This window comes from Schistocerca gregaria, chromosome 9 (genome assembly GCF_023897955.1).
Source record: "Schistocerca gregaria isolate iqSchGreg1 chromosome 9, iqSchGreg1.2, whole genome shotgun sequence".
NCBI classification, from domain to species: domain Eukaryota; kingdom Metazoa; phylum Arthropoda; class Insecta; order Orthoptera; family Acrididae; genus Schistocerca; species Schistocerca gregaria.
Genome location: NC_064928.1, coordinates 3,643,161 through 3,664,944, shown reverse-complemented (window position 1 = coordinate 3,664,944; position 21,784 = coordinate 3,643,161).

The window sequence follows — 21,784 nt, the reverse complement described above, 5'->3', positions numbered from 1 at the left end:
CGCACGGACACGATGGTTGGTTGGTTTGTAGCGGTGAAGGGAGCAGAGTACAAAGGCGCGGACCCGTTTATATACACAAAAGTACTAAGTAGTTTCGATGCTCTGGTATTACAAATGCAAATTCCGTCTGTTTTTAACGTCTTAAATTGAAAGAGCCGTCACAAATTGCTCCGTTTTCACTCCTTGACGACAATCATACAGCACCTGAGGTAACAAACACATCTCGAGCCCCATTGTGCACTCCATTATTCATGCCAACTCAGTGCCTCGCTCTTTACTACTGTGTACCAATCTTGTCGTCCAACTGCAAAACACTGGGCCACAACAAGTTTCCGCGTCTCCATTGCACTGCGCATACTACGAAACGCTCCCCAAACTTGGCACTCACCCTCACAGCCGACTTTTCCGACTTTCCACTACGCTCACGCTAGTGACAGCATTATTTATAGTTCGACGACGCGCCAAAGCGAATGAGCACATTTCGCCTACGGCTTAGGCCGCCCTCCTAGTGTGGCTGCTCGGTGTCTGCAGGCAGCGAGGGTCTGCAAGCTTCCTGTGTTCGCACCTATGTCACCTGTGCTTGCTTGCCAGAGACAGACTATCGCAAAACATACAACTCACTCCATGAATTGATTGCTAGGGCATCTGTTATCAGCAGTCACAACTAGCAACACCAGTAGCAGCTGACTGCACGCAAAGAATAGGAATGTGCAGTGGGATTTACGTGAACTCAGCGCAAGGCAGATCTTTCCGACATAGGCTTGAGAATCTTACGGGAACACTTGTACTGTTTCTAAATTAAGTGTAGGCGTGGGAGGAGGGTGCTTCCTGCGCACTAATAACAGCACGCTTGTCAATTGTTGATGCTAATCATTCGCTTGTATCTTCCTAAACACATCTGCTGGTTGTGAATTATTCCACTTGCATGGCAAGGTGCGCATGTAGGTGTGTTAAAAATTCTGGAGGTACTGGGTATTGATCCCAATACCTCTCGCATACTAAGCGAGCGCTCTACCATCTGAGCTACGCCCGCCCCCCCGAAGACTAATGGTGCTACATACAGCCATATAGACGACACAGACCCTTGCACTCCCATTATTCAGCAGACAAACACTACTCTCTATGTATCCGTTAGGGTGTCTTTCAGGTTTCGTGCATTCTGTATCGAATCGTAGTTGGCCACAATGAAAGTGGCACGTATAACGTCGAAAATAGAATTCGGACACCGCTCTGAGTAAGACCAACGTGTTGTCCACCCTCTAGACTTCAATGAGGTTAAGCCGCGATACCTAAGACAGATCTGCACTCGATGACACCTCGATATCAGCCGGTCCCCACACTTACATCTTGCTCTCCTTACGTCAGTATACATCATATCAGTCTGTGACGCTGGCTTTGCAACATCTTGCGTGCCTTTAGGTTCGCCGCGACCAACACTTACCATGCACTGACCACAAAATATGGAGGCGCCGCGGCTTGAACCCTGGACCTTTCACATGCCAAGCGAACGCTCTACCAACTGAGCTACGCCCCAGGCACGAGCAAACTGCGCTATTCCCCATTCTTTGCGACTCAGATGCGCACGGACACGATGGTTGGTTGGTTTGTAGCGGTGAAGGGAGCAGAGTACAAAGGCGCGGACCCGTTCATATACACAAAAGTTCCAAGTATTTTCGATGCTCTGGTATTACAAATGCAAATTCCGTCTGTTTTTAACGTCTTAAATTGAAAGAGCCGTCACAAATTGCTCCGTTTTCACTCCTTGACGACAATCATACAGCACCTGAGGTAACAAACACATCTCGAGCCCCATTGTGCACTCCATTATTCATGCCAACTCAGTGCCTCGCTCTTTACTACTGTGTACCAATCTTGTCGTCCAACTGCAAAACACTGGGCCACAACAAGTTTCCGCGTCTCCATTGCACTGCGCATACTACGAAACGCTCCCCAAACTTGGCACTCACCCTCGCAGCCGACTTTCCACGACGCTCACGCAACGCTCACGCTAGTGACAGCATTATTTATAGTTCGACGTCACGCCAAAGCGAATGAGCACATTTCGCCTACGGCTTAGGCCGCCCTCCTAGTGTGGCTGCTCGGTGTCTGCAGGCAGCGAGGGTCTGCAAGCTTCCTGTGTTCGCACCTATGTCACCTGTGCTTGCTTGTCAGAGACAGACTATCGCAAAACATACAACTCACTCCATGAATTGATTGCTACGGCATCTGTTATCAGCAGTCACAACTAGCAACACCAGTAGCAGCTGACTGCACGCAAAGAATAGGAATGTGCAGTGGGATTTACGTGAACTCAGCGCAAGGCAGATCTTTCCGACATAGGCTTGAGAATCTTACGGGAACACTTGTACTGTTTCTAAATTAAGTGTAGGCGTGGGAGGAGGGTGCTTCCTGCGCACTAATAACAGCACGCTTGTCAATTGTGGATGCTAATCATTCGCTTGTATCTTCCTAGACACATCTGCTGGATGTGAATTATTCCACTTGCATGGCAAGGTGCGCATGTAGGTGTGTTAAAAATTCTGGAGGCACTGGGTATTGATCCCAGTTCCTCTCGCATACTAAGCGAGCGCTCTACCATATGAGCTACGCCCGCCCCCCCGAAGACTAATGGTGCCACATACAGCCATATAGACGACACAGACCCTTGCACTCCCATTATTCAGCAGACAAACACTACTCTCTATGTATCCGTTAGGGTGTCTTTCAGGTTTCGTGCATTCTGTATCGAATCGTAGTTGGCCACAATGAAAGTGGCACGTATAACGTCGAAAATAGAATTCGGACACCGCTCTGAGTAAGACCAACGTGTTGTCCACCCTCTAGACTTCAATGAGGTTAAGCCGCGATACCTAAGACAGATCTGCACTCGATGACACCTCGATAACAGCCGGTCCCCACACTTACATCTTGCTCTCCTTACGTCAGTATACATCATATCAGTCTGTGACGCTGGCTTTGCAACATCTTGCGTGCCTTTAGGTTCGCCGCGACCAACACTTACCATGCACTGACCAAAAAAAATGGTGGCGCCGCGGCTTGAACACTGGACCTTTCACATGCCAATCGAACGCTCTACCAACTATTTTTTTTTTTTTTAATTCTTTATTGATCTCATTTTGTTCTATTTTGTTCGTTGTATACGATCGGCGCGGACGTCTCATGACACCCGTTCAGGCTATTCGCTAAACCGTTCACTCAGCTTTTTTATTACAGAGGGTAGCTAAACCCTCTGACCGAACACGCTGAGATACCGTGCCGGCACCAACTGAGCTATGCCCCATGCACGAGCAAACTGCGCTATTCCCCATTCTTTGCGACTCAGATGCGCACGGACACGATGGTTGGTTGGTTTGTAGCGGTGATGGGAGCAGAGTACAAAGGCGCGGACCCGTTCATATACACAAAAGTACCAAGTAGTTTCGATGCTCTGGTATTACAAATGCAAATTCCGTCTGTTTTTAACGTCTTAAATTGAAAGAGCCGTCACAAATTGCTCCGTTTTCACTCCTTGTCGACAATCATACAGCACCTGAGGTAACAAACGCATCTCGAGCCCCATTGTGCACTCCATTATTCACGCCAACTCAGTGCCTCGCTCTTTACTACTGTGTACCAATCTTGTCGTCCAACTGCAAAACACTGGGCCACAACAAGTTTCCGCGTCTCCATTGCACTGCGCATACTACGAAACGCTCCCCAAACTTGGCACTCACCCTCACAGCCGACTTTTCCGACTTTCCACTACGCTCACGCTAGTGACAGCATTATTTATAGTTCGACGACGCGCCAAAGCGAATGAGCACATTTCGCCTACGGCTTAGGCCGCCCTCCTAGTGTGGCTGCTCGGTGTCTGCAGGCAGCGAGGGTCTGCAAGCTTCCTGTGTTCGCACCTATGTCACCTGTGCTTGCTTGCCAGAGACAGACTATCGCAAAACATACAACTCACTCCATGAATTGATTGCTAGGGCATCTGTTATCAGCAGTCACAACTAGCAACACCAGTAGCAGCTGACTGCACGCAAAGAATAGGAATGTGCAGTGGGATTTACGTGAACTCAGCGCAAGGCAGATCTTTCCGACATAGGCTTGAGAATCTTACGGGAACACTTGTACTGTTTCTAAATTAAGTGTAGGCGTGGGAGGAGGGTGCTTCCTGCGCACTAATAACAGCACGCTTGTCAATTGTTGATGCTAATCATTCGCTTGTATCTTCCTAAACACATCTGCTGGTTGTGAATTATTCCACTTGCATGGCAAGGTGCGCATGTAGGTGTGTTAAAAATTCTGGAGGTACTGGGTATTGATCCCAATACCTCTCGCATAATAAGCGAGCGCTCTACCATCTGAGCTACGCCCGCCCCCCCCGAAGACTAATGGTGCTACATACAGCCATATAGACGACACAGACCCTTGCACTCCCATTATTCAGCAGACAAACACTACTCTCTATGTATCCGTTAGGGTGTCTTTCAGGTTTCGTGCATTCTGTATCGAATCGTAGTTGGCCACAATGAAAGTGGCACGTATAACGTCGGAAATAGAATTCGGACACCGCTCTGAGTAAGACCAACGTGTTGTCCACCCTCTAGACTTCAATGAGGTTAAGCCGCGATACCTAAGACAGATCTGCACTCGATGACACCTCGATATCAGCCGGTCCCCACACTTACATCTTGCTCTCCTTACGTCAGTATACATCATATCAGTCTGTGACGCTGGCTTTGCAACATCTTGCGTGCCTTTAGGTTCGCCGCGACCAACACTTACCATGCACTGACCACAAAATATGGAGGCGCCGCGGCTTGAACCCTGGACCTTTCACATGCCAAGCGAACGCTCTACCAACTGAGCTACGCCCCAGGCACGAGCAAACTGCGCTATTCCCCATTCTTTGCGACTCAGATGCGCACGGACACGATGGTTGGTTGGTTTGTAGCGGTGAAGGGAGCAGAGTACAAAGGCGCGGACCCGTTCATATACACAAAAGTTCCAAGTATTTTCGATGCTCTGGTATTACAAATGCAAATTCCGTCTGTTTTTAACGTCTTAAATTGAAAGAGCCGTCACAAATTGCTCCGTTTTCACTCCTTGACGACAATCATACAGCACCTGAGGTAACAAACACATCTCGAGCCCCATTGTGCACTCCATTATTCATGCCAACTCAGTGCCTCGCTCTTTACTACTGTGTACCAATCTTGTCGTCCAACTGCAAAACACTGGGCCACAACAAGTTTCCGCGTCTCCATTGCACTGCGCATACTACGAAACGCTCCCCAAACTTGGCACTCACCCTCGCAGCCGACTTTACCGACTTTCCACGACGCTCACGCAACGCTCACGCTAGTGACAGCATTATTTATAGTTCGACGTCACGCCAAAGCGAATGAGCACATTTCGCCTACGGCTTAGGCCGCCCTCCTAGTGTGGCTGCTCGGTGTCTGCAGGCAGCGAGGGTCTGCAAGCTTCCTGTGTTCGCACCTATGTCACCTGTGCTTGCTTGTCAGAGACAGACTATCGCAAAACATACAACTCACTCCATGAATTGATTGCTACGGCATCTGTTATCAGCAGTCACAACTAGCAACACCAGTAGCAGCTGACTGCACGCAAAGAATAGGAATGTGCAGTGGGATTTACGTGAACTCAGCGCAAGGCAGATCTTTCCGACATAGGCTTGAGAATCTTACGGGAACACTTGTACTGTTTCTAAATTAAGTGTAGGCGTGGGAGGAGGGTGCTTCCTGCGCACTAATAACAGCACGCTTGTCAATTGTGGATGCTAATCATTCGCTTGTATCTTCCTAGACACATCTGCTGGATGTGAATTATTCCACTTGCATGGCAAGGTGCGCATGTAGGTGTGTTAAAAATTCTGGAGGCACTGGGTATTGATCCCAGTTCCTCTCGCATACTAAGCGAGCGCTCTACCATATGAGCTACGCCCGCCCCCCCGAAGACTAATGGTGCCACATACAGCCATATAGACGACACAGACCCTTGCACTCCCATTATTCAGCAGACAAACACTACTCTCTATGTATCCGTTAGGGTGTCTTTCAGGTTTCGTGCATTCTGTATCGAATCGTAGTTGGCCACAATGAAAGTGGCACGTATAACGTCGAAAATAGAATTCGGACACCGCTCTGAGTATGACCAACGTGTTGTCCACCCTCTAGACTTCAATGAGGTTAAGCCGCGATACCTAAGACAGATCTGCACTCGATGACACCTCGATAACAGCCGGTCCCCACTCTTACATCTTGCTCTCCTTACGTCAGTATACATCATATCAGTCTGTGACGCTGGCTTTGCAACATCTTGCGTGCCTTTAGGTTCGCCGCGACCAACACTTACCATGCACTGACCAAAAAAAATGGTGGCGCCGCGGCTTGAACACTGGACCTTTCACATGCCAATCGAACGCTCTACCAACTATTTTTTTTTTTTTTAATTCTTTATTGATCTCATTTTGTTCTATTTTGTTCGTTGTATACGATCGGCGCGGACGTCTCATGACACCCGTTCAGGCTATTCGCTAAACCGTTCACTCAGCTTTTTTATTACAGAGGGTAGCTAAACCCTCTGACCGAACACGCTGAGATACCGTGCCGGCACCAACTGAGCTATGCCCCATGCACGAGCAAACTGCGCTATTCCCCATTCTTTGCGACTCAGATGCGCACGGACACGATGGTTGGTTGGTTTGTAGCGGTGATGGGAGCAGAGTACAAAGGCGCGGACCCGTTCATATACACAAAAGTACCAAGTAGTTTCGATGCTCTGGTATTACAAATGCAAATTCCGTCTGTTTTTAACGTCTTAAATTGAAAGAGCCGTCACAAATTGCTCCGTTTTCACTCCTTGTCGACAATCATACAGCACCTGAGGTAACAAACGCATCTCGAGCCCCATTGTGCACTCCATTATTCATGCCAACTCAGTGCCTCGCTCTTTACTACTGTGTACCAATCTTGTCGTCCAACTGCAAAACACTGGGCCACAACAAGTTTCCGCGTCTCCATTTCACTGCGCATACTACGAAACGCTCCCCAAACTTGGCACTCACCCTCGCAGCCGACTTTTCCGACTTTCCACGACGCTCACGCAACGCTCACGCTAGTGACAGCATTATTTATAGTTCGACGTCACGCCAAAGCGAATGAGCACATTTCGCCTACGGCTTAGGCCGCCCTCCTAGTGTGGCTGCTCGGTGTCTGCAGGCAGCTAGCGTCTGCAAGCTTCCTGTGTTCGCACCTATGTCACCTGTGCTTGCTTGTCAGAGACAGACTATCGCAAAACATACAACTCACTCCATGAATTGATTGCTACGGCATCTGTTATCAGCAGTCACAACTAGCAACACCAGTAGCAGCTGACTGCACGCAAAGAATAGGAATGTGCAGTGGGATTTACGTGAACTCAGCGCAAAACAGATCTTTCCGACATAGGCTTGAGAATCTTACGGGAACACTTGTACTGTTTCTAAATTAAGTGTAGGCGTGGGAGGGGGGTGTTTCCTGCGCACTAATAACAGCACGCTTGTCAATTGTGGATGCTAATCATTCGCTTGTATCTTCCTAGACACATCTGCTGGATGTGAATTATTCCACTTGCATGGCAAGGTGCGCATGTAGGTGTGTTAAAAATTCTGGAGGCACTGGGTATTGATCCCAGTTCCTCTCGCATACTAAGCGAGCGCTCTACCATATGAGCTACGCCCGCACCCCCGAAGACTAATGGTGCTACATACAGCCATATAGACGACACAGACCCTTGCACTCCCATTATTCAGCAGACAAACACTACTCTCTATGTATCCGTTAGGGTGTCTTTCAGGTTTCGTGCATTCTGTATCGAATCGTAGTTGGCCACAATGAAAGTGGCACGTATAACGTCGAAAATAGAATTCGGACACCGCTCTGAGTAAGACCAACGTGTTGTCCACCCTCTAGACTTCAATGAGATTAAGCCGCGATACCTAAGACAGATCTGCACTCGATGACACATCGATATCAGCCGGTCCCCACACTTACATCTTGCTCTCCTTACGTCAGTATACATCATATCAGTCTGTGACGCTGGCTTTGCAACATCTTGAGTGCCTTTAGGTTCGCCGCGACCAACACTTACCATGCACTGACCAAAAAAATGGTGGCGCCGCGGCTTGAACACTGGACCTTTCACATGCCAATCGAACGCTCTACCAACTGAGCTACGCCCCATGCACGAGCAAACTGCGCTATTCCCCATTCTTTGCGATTCAGATGCGCACGGACACGATGGTTGGTTGGTTTGTAGCGGTGAAGGGAGCAGAGTACAAAGGCGCGGACCCGTTCATATACACAAAAGTACTAAGTAGTTTCGATGCTCTGGTATTACAAATGCAAATTCCGTCTGTTTTTAACGTCTTAAATTGAAAGAGCCGTCACAAATTGCTCCGTTTTCACTCCTTGACGACAATCATACAGCACCTGAGGTAACAAACACATCTCGAGCCCCATTGTGCACTCCATTATTCATGCCAACTCAGTGCCTCGCTCTTTACTACTGTGTACCAATCTTGTCGTCCAACTGCAAAACACTGGGCCACAACAAGTTTCCGCGTCTCCATTGCACTGCGCATACTACGAAACGCTCCCCAAACTTGGCACTCACCCTCACAGCCGACTTTTCCGACTTTCCACTACGCTCACGCTAGTGACAGCATTATTTATAGTTCGACGACGCGCCAAAGCGAATGAGCACATTTCGCCTACGGCTTAGGCCGCCCTCCTAGTGTGGCTGCTCGGTGTCTGCAGGCAGCGAGGGTCTGCAAGCTTCCTGTGTTCGCACCTATGTCACCTGTGCTTGCTTGCCAGAGACAGACTATCGCAAAACATACAACTCACTCCATGAATTGATTGCTAGGGCATCTGTTATCAGCAGTCACAACTAGCAACATCAGTAGCAGCTGACTGCACGCAAAGAATAGGAATGTGCAGTGGGATTTACGTGAACTCAGCGCAAGGCAGATCTTTCCGACATAGGCTTGAGAATCTTACGGGAACACTTGTACTGTTTCTAAATTAAGTGTAGGCGTGGGAGGAGGGTGCTTCCTGCGCACTAATAACAGCACGCTTGTCAATTGTTGATGCTAATCATTCGCTTGTATCTTCCTAAACACATCTGCTGGTTGTGAATTATTCCACTTGCATGGCAAGGTGCGCATGTAGGTGTGTTAAAAATTCTGGAGGTACTGGGTATTGATCCCAATACCTCTCGCATACTAAGCGAGCGCTCTACCATCTGAGCTACGCCCGCCCCCCCGAAGACTAATGGTGCTACATACAGCCATATAGACGACACAGACCCTTGCACTCCCATTATTCAGCAGACAAACACTACTCTCTATGTATCCGTTAGGGTGTCTTTCAGGTTTCGTGCATTCTGTATCGAATCGTAGTTGGCCACAATGAAAGTGGCACGTATAACGTCGAAAATAGAATTCGGACACCGCTCTGAGTAAGACCAACGTGTTGTCCACCCTCTAGACTTCAATGAGGTTAAGCCGCGATACCTAAGACAGATCTGCACTCGATGACACCTCGATATCAGCCGGTCCCCACACTTACATCTTGCTCTCCTTACGTCAGTATACATCATATCAGTCTGTGACGCTGGCTTTGCAACATCTTGCGTGCCTTTAGGTTCGCCGCGACCAACACTTACCATGCACTGACCACAAAATATGGAGGCGCCGCGGCTTGAACCCTGGACCTTTCACATGCCAAGCGAACGCTCTACCAACTGAGCTACGCCCCAGGCACGAGCAAACTGCGCTATTCCCCATTCTTTGCGACTCAGATGCGCACGGACACGATGGTTGGTTGGTTTGTAGCGGTGAAGGGAGCAGAGTACAAAGGCGCGGACCCGTTCATATACACAAAAGTTCCAAGTATTTTCGATGCTCTGGTATTACAAATGCAAATTCCGTCTGTTTTTAACGTCTTAAATTGAAAGAGCCGTCACAAATTGCTCCGTTTTCACTCCTTGACGACAATCATACAGCACCTGAGGTAACAAACACATCTCGAGCCCCATTGTGCACTCCATTATTCATGCCAACTCAGTGCCTCGCTCTTTACTACTGTGTGCCAATCTTGTCGTCCAACTGCAAAACACTGGGCCACAATAAGTTTCCGCGTCTCCATTGCACTGCGCACACTACAAAACGGTCCCCAAACTTGGCACTCACCCGCGCGGCCGACTTTTCCGACTTTCCACGACGCTCACGCAACGCACACGCTAGTGACAGCATTATTTATAGTTCGACGTCACGCCAAAGCGAATGAGCACATTTCGCCTACGGCTTAGGCCGCCCTCCTAGTGTGGCTGCTCGGTGTCTGCAGGCAGCGAGGGTCTGCAAGCTTCCTGTGTTCGCACCTATGTCACCTGTGCTTGCTTGTCAGAGACAGACTATCGCAAAACATACAACTCACTCCATGAATTGATTGCTACGGCATCTGTTATCAGCAGTCACAACTAGCAACACCAGTAGCAGCTGACTGCACGCAAAGAATAGGAATGTGCAGTGGGATTTACGTGAACTCAGCGCAAGGCAGATCTTTCCGACATAGGCTTGAGAATCTTACTGGAACACTTGTACTGTTTCTAAATTAAGTGTAGGCGTGGGAGGAGGGTGCTTCCTGCGCACTAATAACAGCACGCTTGTCAATTGTGGATGCTAATCATTCGCTTGTATCTTCCTAGACACATCTGCTGGATGTGAATTATTCCACTTGCATGGCAAGGTGCGCATGTAGGTGTGTTAAAAATTCTGGAGGCACTGGGTATTGATCCCAGTTCCTCTCGCATACTAAGCGAGCGCTCTACCATATGAGCTACGCCCGCCCCCCCCAAGACTAATGGTGCCACATACAGCCATATAGACGACACAGACCCTTGCACTCCCATTATTCAGCAGACAAACACTACTCTCTATGTATCCGTTAGGGTGTCTTTCAGGTTTCGTGCATTCTGTATCGAATCGTAGTTGGCCACAATGAAAGTGGCACGTATAACGTCGAAAATAGAATTCGGACACCGCTCTGAGTATGACCAACGTGTTGTCCACCCTCTAGACTTCAATGAGGTTAAGCCGCGATACCTAAGACAGATCTGCACTCGATGACACCTCGATAACAGCCGGTCCCCACACTTACATCTTGCTCTCCTTACGTCAGTATACATCATATCAGTCTGTGACGCTGGCTTTGCAACATCTTGCGTGCCTTTAGGTTCGCCGCGACCAACACTTACCATGCACTGACCAAAAAAAATGGTGGCGCCGCGGCTTGAACACTGGACCTTTCACATGCCAATCGAACGCTCTACCAACTATTTTTTTTTTTTTTAATTCTTTATTGATCTCATTTTGTTCTATTTTGTTCGTTGTATACGATCGGCGCGGACGTCTCATGACACCCGTTCAGGCTATTCGCTAAACCGTTCACTCAGCTTTTTTATTACAGAGGGTAGCTAAACCCTCTGACCGAACACGCTGAGATACCGTGCCGGCACCAACTGAGCTATGCCCCATGCACGAGCAAACTGCGCTATTCCCCATTCTTTGCGACTCAGATGCGCACGGACACGATGGTTGGTTGGTTTGTAGCGGTGATGGGAGCAGAGTACAAAGGCGCGGACCCGTTCATATACACAAAAGTACCAAGTAGTTTCGATGCTCTGGTATTACAAATGCAAATTCCGTCTGTTTTTAACGTCTTAAATTGAAAGAGCCGTCACAAATTGCTCCGTTTTCACTCCTTGTCGACAATCATACAGCACCTGAGGTAACAAACGCATCTCGAGCCCCATTGTGCACTCCATTATTCATGCCAACTCAGTGCCTCGCTCTTTACTACTGTGTACCAATCTTGTCGTCCAACTGCAAAACACTGGGCCACAACAAGTTTCCGCGTCTCCATTGCACTGCGCATACTACGAAACGCTCCCCAAACTTGGCACTCACCCTCGCAGCCGACTTTTCCGACTTTCCACGACGCTCACGCAACGCTCACGCTAGTGACAGCATTATTTATAGTTCGACGTCACGCCAAAGCGAATGAGCACATTTCGCCTACGGCTTAGGCCGCCCTCCTAGTGTGGCTGCTCGGTGTCTGCAGGCAGCTAGGGTCTGCAAGCTTCCTGTGTTCGCACCTATGTCACCTGTGCTTGCTTGTCAGAGACAGACTATCGCAAAACATACAACTCACTCCATGAATTGATTGCTAGGGCATCTGTTATCAGCAGTCACAACTAGCAACACCAGTAGCAGCTGACTGCACGCAAAGAATAGGAATGTGCAGTGGGATTTACGTGAACTCAGCGCAAAACAGATCTTTCCGACATAGGCTTGAGAATCTTACGGGAACACTTGTACTGTTTCTAAATTAAGTGTAGGCGTGGAAGGGGGGTGTTTCCTGCGCACTAATAACAGCACGCTTGTCAATTGTGGATGCTAATCATTCGCTTGTATCTTCCTAGACACATCTGCTGGATGTGAATTATTCCACTTGCATGGCAAGGTGCGCATGTAGGTGTGTTAAAAATTCTGGAGGCACTGGGTATTGATCCCAGTTCCTCTCGCATACTAAGCGAGCGCTCTACCATATGAGCTACGCCCGCACCCCCGAAGACTAATGGTGCTACATACAGCCATATAGACGACACAGACCCTTGCACTCCCATTATTCAGCAGACAAACACTACTCTCTATGTATCCGTTAGGGTGTCTTTCAGGTTTCGTGCATTCTGTATCGAATCGTAGTTGGCCACAATGAAAGTGGCACGTATAACGTCGAAAATAGAATTCGGACACCGCTCTGAGTAAGACCAACGTGTTGTCCACCCTCTAGACTTCAATGAGATTAAGCCGCGATACCTAAGACAGATCTGCACTCGATGACACATCGATATCAGCCGGTCCCCACACTTACATCTTGCTCTCCTTACGTCAGTATACATCATATCAGTCTGTGACGCTGGCTTTGCAACATCTTGAGTGCCTTTAGGTTCGCCGCGACCAACACTTACCATGCACTGACCAAAAAAATGGTGGCGCCGCGGCTTGAACACTGGACCTTTCACATGCCAATCGAACGCTCTACCAACTGAGCTACGCCCCATGCACGAGCAAACTGCGCTATTCCCCATTCTTTGCGATTCAGATGCGCACGGACACGATGGTTGGTTGGTTTGTAGCGGTGAAGGGAGCAGAGTACAAAGGCGCGGACCCGTTCATATACACAAAAGTACTAAGTAGTTTCGATGCTCTGGTATTACAAATGCAAATTCCGTCTGTTTTTAACGTCTTAAATTGAAAGAGCCGTCACAAATTGCTCCGTTTTCACTCCTTGTCGACAATCATACAGCACCTGAGGTAACAAACGCATCTCGAGCCCCATTGTGCACTCCATTATTCATGCCAACTCAGTGCCTCGCTCTTTACTACTGTGTACCAATCTTGTCGTCCAACTGCAAAACACTGGGCCACAACAAGTTTCCGCGTCTCCATTGCACTGCGCATACTACGAAACGCTCCCCAAACTTGGCACTCACCCTCACAGCCGACTTTTCCGACTTTCCACTACGCTCACGCTAGTGACAGCATTATTTATAGTTCGACGACGCGCCAAAGCGAATGAGCACATTTCGCCTACGGCTTAGGCCGCCCTCCTAGTGTGGCTGCTCGGTGTCTGCAGGCAGCGAGGGTCTGCAAGCTTCCTGTGTTCGCACCTATGTCACCTGTGCTTGCTTGCCAGAGACAGACTATCGCAAAACATACAACTCACTCCATGAATTGATTGCTAGGGCATCTGTTATCAGCAGTCACAACTAGCAACATCAGTAGCAGCTGACTGCACGCAAAGAATAGGAATGTGCAGTGGGATTTACGTGAACTCAGCGCAAGGCAGATCTTTCCGACATAGGCTTGAGAATCTTACGGGAACACTTGTACTGTTTCTAAATTAAGTGTAGGCGTGGGAGGAGGGTGCTTCCTGCGCACTAATAACAGCACGCTTGTCAATTGTTGATGCTAATCATTCGCTTGTATCTTCCTAAACACATCTGCTGGTTGTGAATTATTCCACTTGCATGGCAAGGTGCGCATGTAGGTGTGTTAAAAATTCTGGAGGTACTGGGTATTGATCCCAATACCTCTCGCATACTAAGCGAGCGCTCTACCATCTGAGCTACGCCCGCCCCCCCGAAGACTAATGGTGCTACATACAGCCATATAGACGACACAGACCCTTGCACTCCCATTATTCAGCAGACAAACACTACTCTCTATGTATCCGTTAGGGTGTCTTTCAGGTTTCGTGCATTCTGTATCGAATCGTAGTTGGCCACAATGAAAGTGGCACGTATAACGTCGAAAATAGAATTCGGACACCGCTCTGAGTAAGACCAACGTGTTGTCCACCCTCTAGACTTCAATGAGGTTAAGCCGCGATACCTAAGACAGATCTGCACTCGATGACACCTCGATATCAGCCGGTCCCCACACTTACATCTTGCTCTCCTTACGTCAGTATACATCATATCAGTCTGTGACGCTGGCTTTGCAACATCTTGCGTGCCTTTAGGTTCGCCGCGACCAACACTTACCATGCACTGACCACAAAATATGGAGGCGCCGCGGCTTGAACCCTGGACCTTCCACATGCCAAGCGAACGCTCTACCAACTGAGCTACGCCCCAGGCACGAGCAAACTGCGCTATTCCCCATTCTTTGCGACTCAGATGCGCACGGACACGATGGTTGGTTGGTTTGTAGCGGTGAAGGGAGCAGAGTACAAAGGCGCGGACCCGTTCATATACACAAAAGTTCCAAGTATTTTCGATGCTCTGGTATTACAAATGCAAATTCCGTCTGTTTTTAACGTCTTAAATTGAAAGAGCCGTCACAAATTGCTCCGTTTTCACTCCTTGACGACAATCATACAGCACCTGAGGTAACAAACACATCTCGAGCCCCATTGTGCACTCCATTATTCATGCCAACTCAGTGCCTCGCTCTTTACTACTGTGTACCAATCTTGTCGTCCAACTGCAAAACACTGGGCCACAATAAGTTTCCGCGTCTCCATTGCACTGCGCACACTACAAAACGGTCCCCAAACTTGGCACTCACCCGCGCGGCCGACTTTTCCGACTTTCCACGACGCTCACGCAACGCACACGCTAGTGACAGCATTATTTATAGTTCGACGTCGCGCCAAAGCGAATGAGCACATTTCGCCTACGGCTTAGGCCGCCCTCCTAGTGTGGCTGCTCGGTGTCTGCAGGCAGCGAGGGTCTGCAAGCTTCCTGTGTTCGCACCTATGTCACCTGTGCTTGCTTGTCAGAGACAGACTATCGCAAAACATACAACTCACTCCATGAATTGATTGCTACGGCATCTGTTATCAGCAGTCACAACTAGCAACACCAGTAGCAGCTGACTGCACGCAAAGAATAGGAATGTGCAGTGGGATTTACGTGAACTCAGCGCAAGGCAGATCTTTCCGACATAGGCTTGAGAATCTTACGGGAACACTTGTACTGTTTCTAAATTAAGTGTAGGCGTGGGAGGAGGGTGCTTCCTGCGCACTAATAACAGCACGCTTGTCAATTGTGGATGCTAATCATTCGCTTGTATCTTCCTAGACACATCTGCTGGATGTGAATTATTCCACTTGCATGGCAAGGTGCGCATGTAGGTGTGTTAAAAATTCTGGAGGCACTGGGTATTGATCCCAGTTCCTCTCGCATACTAAGCGAGCGCTTTACCATATGAGCTACGCCCGCACCCCCGAAGACTAATGGTGCTACATACAGCCATATAGACGACACAGACCCTTGCACTCCCATTATTCAGCAGACAAACACTACTCTCTATGTATCCGTTAGGGTGTCTTTCAGGTTTCGTGCATTCTGTATCGAATCGTAGTTGGCCACAATGAAAGTGGCACGTATAACGTCGAAAATAGAATTCGGACACCGCTCTGAGTAAGACCAACGTGTTGTCCACCCTCTAGACTTCAATGAGATTAAGCCGCGATACCTAAGACAGATCTGCACTCGATGACACATCGATATCAGCCGGTCCCCACACTTACATCTTGCTCTCCTTACGTCAGTATACATCATATCAGTCTGTGACGCTGGCTTTGCAACATCTTGAGTGCCTTTAGGTTCGCCGCGACCAACACTTACCATGCACTGACCAAAAAAATGGTGGCGCCGCGGCTTGAACACTGGACCTTTCACCTGCCAATCGAACGCTCTACCAACTGAGCTACGCCCCATGCACGAGCAAACTGCGCTATTCCCCATTCTTTGCGATTCAGATGCGCACGGACACGATGGTTGGTTGGTTTGTAGCGGTGAAGGGAGCAGAGTACAAAGGCGCGGACCCGTTCATATACACAAAAGTACTAAGTAGTTTCGATGCTCTGGTATTACAAATGCAAATTCCGTCTGTTTTTAACGTCTTAAATTGAAAGAGCCGTCACAAATTGCTCCGTTTTCACTCCTTGACGACAATCATACAGCACCTGAGGTAACAAACACATCTCGAGCCCCATTGTGCACTCCATTATTCATGCCAACTCAGTGCCTCGCTCTTTACTACTGTGTACCAATCTTGTCGTCCAACTGCAAAACACTGGGCCACAACAAGTTTCCGCGTCTCCATTGCACTGCGCATACTACGAAACGCTCCCCAAACTTGGCACTCACCCTCACAGCCGACTTTTCCGACTTTCCACTACGCTCACGCTAGTGACAGCATTATTTATAGTTCGACGACGCGCCAAAGCGAATGAGCACATTTCGCCTACGGCTTAGGCCGCCCTCCTAGTGTGGCTGCTCGGTGTCTGCAGGCAGCGAGGGTCTGCAAGCTTCCTGTGTTCGCACCTATGTCACCTGTGCTTGCTTGCCAGAGACAGACTATCGCAAAACATACAACTCACTCCATGAATTGATTGCTAGGGCATCTGTTATCAGCAGTCACAACTAGCAACATCAGTAGCAGCTGACTGCACGCAAAGAATAGGAATGTGCAGTGGGATTTACGTGAACTCAGCGCAAGGCAGATCTTTCCGACATAGGCTTGAGAATCTTACGGGAACACTTGTACTGTTTCTAAATTAAGTGTAGGCGTGGGAGGAGGGTGCTTCCTGCGCACTAATAACAGCACGCTTGTCAATTGTTGATGCTAATCATTCGCTTGTATCTTCCTAAACACATCTGCTGGTTGTGAATTATTCCACTTGCATGGCAAGGTGCGCATGTAGGTGTGTTAAAAATTCTGGAGGTACTGGGTATTGATCCCAATACCTCTCGCATACTAAGCGAGCGCTCTACCATCTGAGCTACGCCCGCCCCCCCGAAGACTAATGGTGCTACATACAGCCATATAGACGACACAGACCCTTGCACTCCCATTATTCAGCAGACAAACACTACTCTCTATGTATCCGTTAGGGTGTCTTTCAGGTTTCGTGCATTCTGTATCGAATCGTAGTTGGCCACAATGAAAGTGGCACGTATAACGTCGAAAATAGAATTCGGACACCGCTCTGAGTAAGACCAACGTGTTGTCCACCCTCTAGACTTCAATGAGGTTAAGCCGCGATACCTAAGACAGATCTGCACTCGATGACACCTCGATATCAGCCGGTCCCCACACTTACATCTTGCTCTCCTTACGTCAGTATACATCATATCAGTCTGTGACGCTGGCTTTGCAACATCTTGCGTGCCTTTAGGTTCGCCGCGACCAACACTTACCATGCACTGACCACAAAATATGGAGGCGCCGCGGCTTGAACCCTGGACCTTTCACATGCCAAGCGAACGCTCTACCAACTGAGCTACGCCCCAGGCACGAGCAAACTGCGCTATTCCCCATTGTTTGCGACTCAGATGCGCACGGACACGATGGTTGGTTGGTTTGTAGCGGTGAAGGGAGCAGAGTACAAAGGCGCGGACCCGTTCATATACACAAAAGTTCCAAGTATTTTCGATGCTCTGGTATTACAAATGCAAATTCCGTCTGTTTTTAACGTCTTAAATTGAAAGAGCCGTCACAAATTGCTCCGTTTTCACTCCTTGACGACAATCATACAGCACCTGAGGTAACAAACACATCTCGAGCCCCATTGTGCACTCCATTATTCATGCCAACTCAGTGCCTCGCTCTTTACTACTGTGTACCAATCTTGTCGTCCAACTGCAAAACACTGGGCCACAACAAGTTTCCGCGTCTCCATTGCACTGCGCATACTGCGAAACGCTCCCCAAACTTGGCACTCACCCTCGCAGCCGACTTTTCCGACTTTCCACGACGCTCACGCAACGCTCACGCTAGTGACAGCATTATTTATAGTTCGACGTCACGCCAAAGCGAATGAGCACATTTCGCCTACGGCTTAGGCCGCCCTCCTAGTGTGGCTGCTCGGTGTCTGCAGGCAGCGAGGGTCTGCAAGCTTCCTGTGTTCGCACCTATGTCACCTGTGCTTGCTTGTCAGAGACAGACTATCGCAAAACATACAACTCACTCCATGAATTGATTGCTACGGCATCTGTTATCAGCAGTCACAACTAGCAACACCAGTAGCAGCTGACTGCACGCAAAGAATAGGAATGTGCAGTGGGATTTACGTGAACTCAGCGCATGGCAGATCTTTCCGACATAGGCTTGAGAATCTTACGGGAACACTTGTACTGTTTCTAAATTAAGTGTAGGCGTGGGAGGAGGGTGCTTCCTGCGCACTAATAACAGCACGCTTGTCAATTGTGGATGCTAATCATTCGCTTGTATCTTCCTAGACACATCTGCTGGATGTGAATTATTCCACTTGCATGGCAAGGTGCGCATGTAGGTGTGTTAAAAATTCTGGAGGCACGGGGTATTGATCCCAGTTCCTCTCGCATACTAAGCGAGCGCTCTACCATATGAGCTACGCCCGCCCCCCCCCCCCCCCCCCCGAAGACTAATGGTGCTACATACAGCCATATAGACGACACAGACCCTTGCACTCCCATTATTCAGCAGACAAACACTACTCTCTATGTATCCGTTAGGGTGTCTTTCAGGTTTCGTGCATTCTGTAGTTGGCCACAATGAAAGTGGCACGTATAACGTCGAAAATAGAATTCGGACACCGCTCTGAGTAAGACCAACGTGTTGTCCACCCTCTAGACTTCAATGAGGTTAAGCCGCGATACCTAAGACAGATCTGCACTCGATGACACCTCGATAACAGCCGGTCCCCACACTTACATCTTGCTCTCCTTACGTCAGTATACATCATATCAGTCTGTGACGCTGGCTTTGCAACATCTTGCGTGCCTTTAGGTTCGCCGCGACCAACACTTACCATGCACTGACCAAAAAAAATGGTGGCGCCGCGGCTTGAACACTGGACCTTTCACATGCCAATCGAACGCTCTACCAACTGAGCTATGCCCCATGCACGAGCAAACTGCGCTATTCCCCATTCTTTGCGACTCAGATGCGCACGGACACGATGGTTGGTTGGTTTGTAGCGGTGATGGGAGCAGAGTACAAAGGCGCGGACCCGTTCATATACACAAAAGTACCAAGTAGTTTCGATGCTCTGGTATTACAAATGCAAATTCCGTCTGTTTCTAACGTCTTAAATTGAAAGAGCCGTCACAAATTGCTCCGTTTTCACTCCTTGTCGACAATCATACAGCACCTGAGGTAACAAACGCATCTCGAGCCCCATTGTGCACTCCATTATTCATGCCAACTCAGTGCCTCGCTCTTTACTACTGTGTACCAATCTTGTCGTCCAACTGCAAAACACTGGGCCACAACAAGTTTCCGCGTCTCCATTGCACTGCGCATACTACGAAACGCTCCCCAAACTTGGCACTCACCCTCGCAGCCGACTTTTCCGACTTTCCACGACGCTCACGCAACGCTCACGCTAGTGACAGCATTATTTATAGTTCGACGTCACGCCAAAGCGAATGAGCACATTTCGCCTACGGCTTAGGCCGCCCTCCTAGTGTGGCTGCTCGGTGTCTGCAGGCAGCTAGGGTCTGCAAGCTTCCTGTGTTCGCACCTATGTCACCTGTGCTTGCTTGTCAGAGACAGACTATCGCAAAACATACAACTCACTCCATGAATTGATTGCTACGGCATCTGTTATCAGCAGTCACAACTAGCAACACCAGTAGCAGCTGACTGCACGCAAAGAATAGGAATGTGCAGTGGGATTTACGTGAACTCAGCGCAAGGCAGATCTTTCCGACATAGGCTTGAGAATCTTACGGGAACACTTGTACTGTTTCTAAATTAAGTGTAGGCGTGAGAGGAGGGTGCTTCCTGCGCACTAATAACAGCACGCTTGTCCATTGTGGATGCTAATCATTCGCTTGTATCTTCCTAGACACATCTGCTGGATGTGAATTATTCCACTTGCATGGCAAGGTGCGCATGTAGGTGTGTTAAAAATTCTGGAGGCACTGGGTATTGATCCCAGTTCCTCTCGCATACTAAGCGAGCGCTCTACCATATGAGCTACGCCCGCCCCCCGCGAAGACTAATGGTGCCACATACAGCCATATAGACGACACAGACCCTTGCACTCCCATTATTCAGCAGACAAACACTACTCTCTATGTATCCGTTAGGGTGTCTTTCAGGTTTCGTGCATTCTGTAGTTGGCCACAATGAAAGTGGCACGTATAACGTCGAAAATAGAATTCGGACACCGCTCTGAGTAAGACCAACGTGTTGTCCACCCTCTAGACTTCAATGAGGTTAAGCCGCGATACCTACGACAGATCTGCACTCGATGACACCTCGATAACAGGCGGTCCCCACACTTACATCTTGCTCTCCTTACGTCAGTATACATCATATCAGTCTGTGACGCTGGCTTTGCAACATCTTGCGTGCCTTTAGGTTCGCCGCGACCAACACTTACCATGCACTGACCAAAAAAATGGTGGCGCCGCGGCTTCAACACTGGACCTTTCACATGCCAATCGAACGCTCTACCAACTGAGCTATGCCCCATGCACGAGCAAACTGCGCTATTCCCCATTCTTTGCGACTCAGATGCGCACGGACACGATGGTTGGTTGGTTTGTAGCGGTGATGGGAGCAGAGTACAAAGGCGCGGACCCGTTCATATACACATAAGTACCAAGTAGTTTCGATGCTCTGGTATTACAAATGCAAATTCCGTCTGTTTTTAACGTCTTAAATTGAAAGAGCCGTCACAAATTGCTCCGTTTTCACTCCTTGTCGACAATCATACAGCACCTGAGGTAACAAACGCATCTCGAGCCCCATTGTGCACTCCATTATTCATGCCAACTCAGTGCCTCGCTCTTTACTACTGTGTACCAATCTTGTCGTCCAACTGCAAAACACTGGGCCACAACAAGTTTCCGCGTCTCCATTGCACTGCGCATACTACGAAACGCTCCCCAAACTTGGCACTCACCCTCGCAGCCGACTTTTCCGACTTTCCACGACGCTCACGCTAGTGACAGCATTATTTATAGTTCGACGTCACGCCAAAGCGAATGAGCACATTTCGCCTACGGCTTAGGCCGCCCTCCTAGTGTGGCTGCTCGGTGTCTGCAGGCAGCTAGGGTCTGCAAGCTTCCTGTGTTCGCACCTATGTCACCTGTGCTTGCTTGTCAGAGACAGACTATCGCAAAACATACAACTCACTCCATGAAT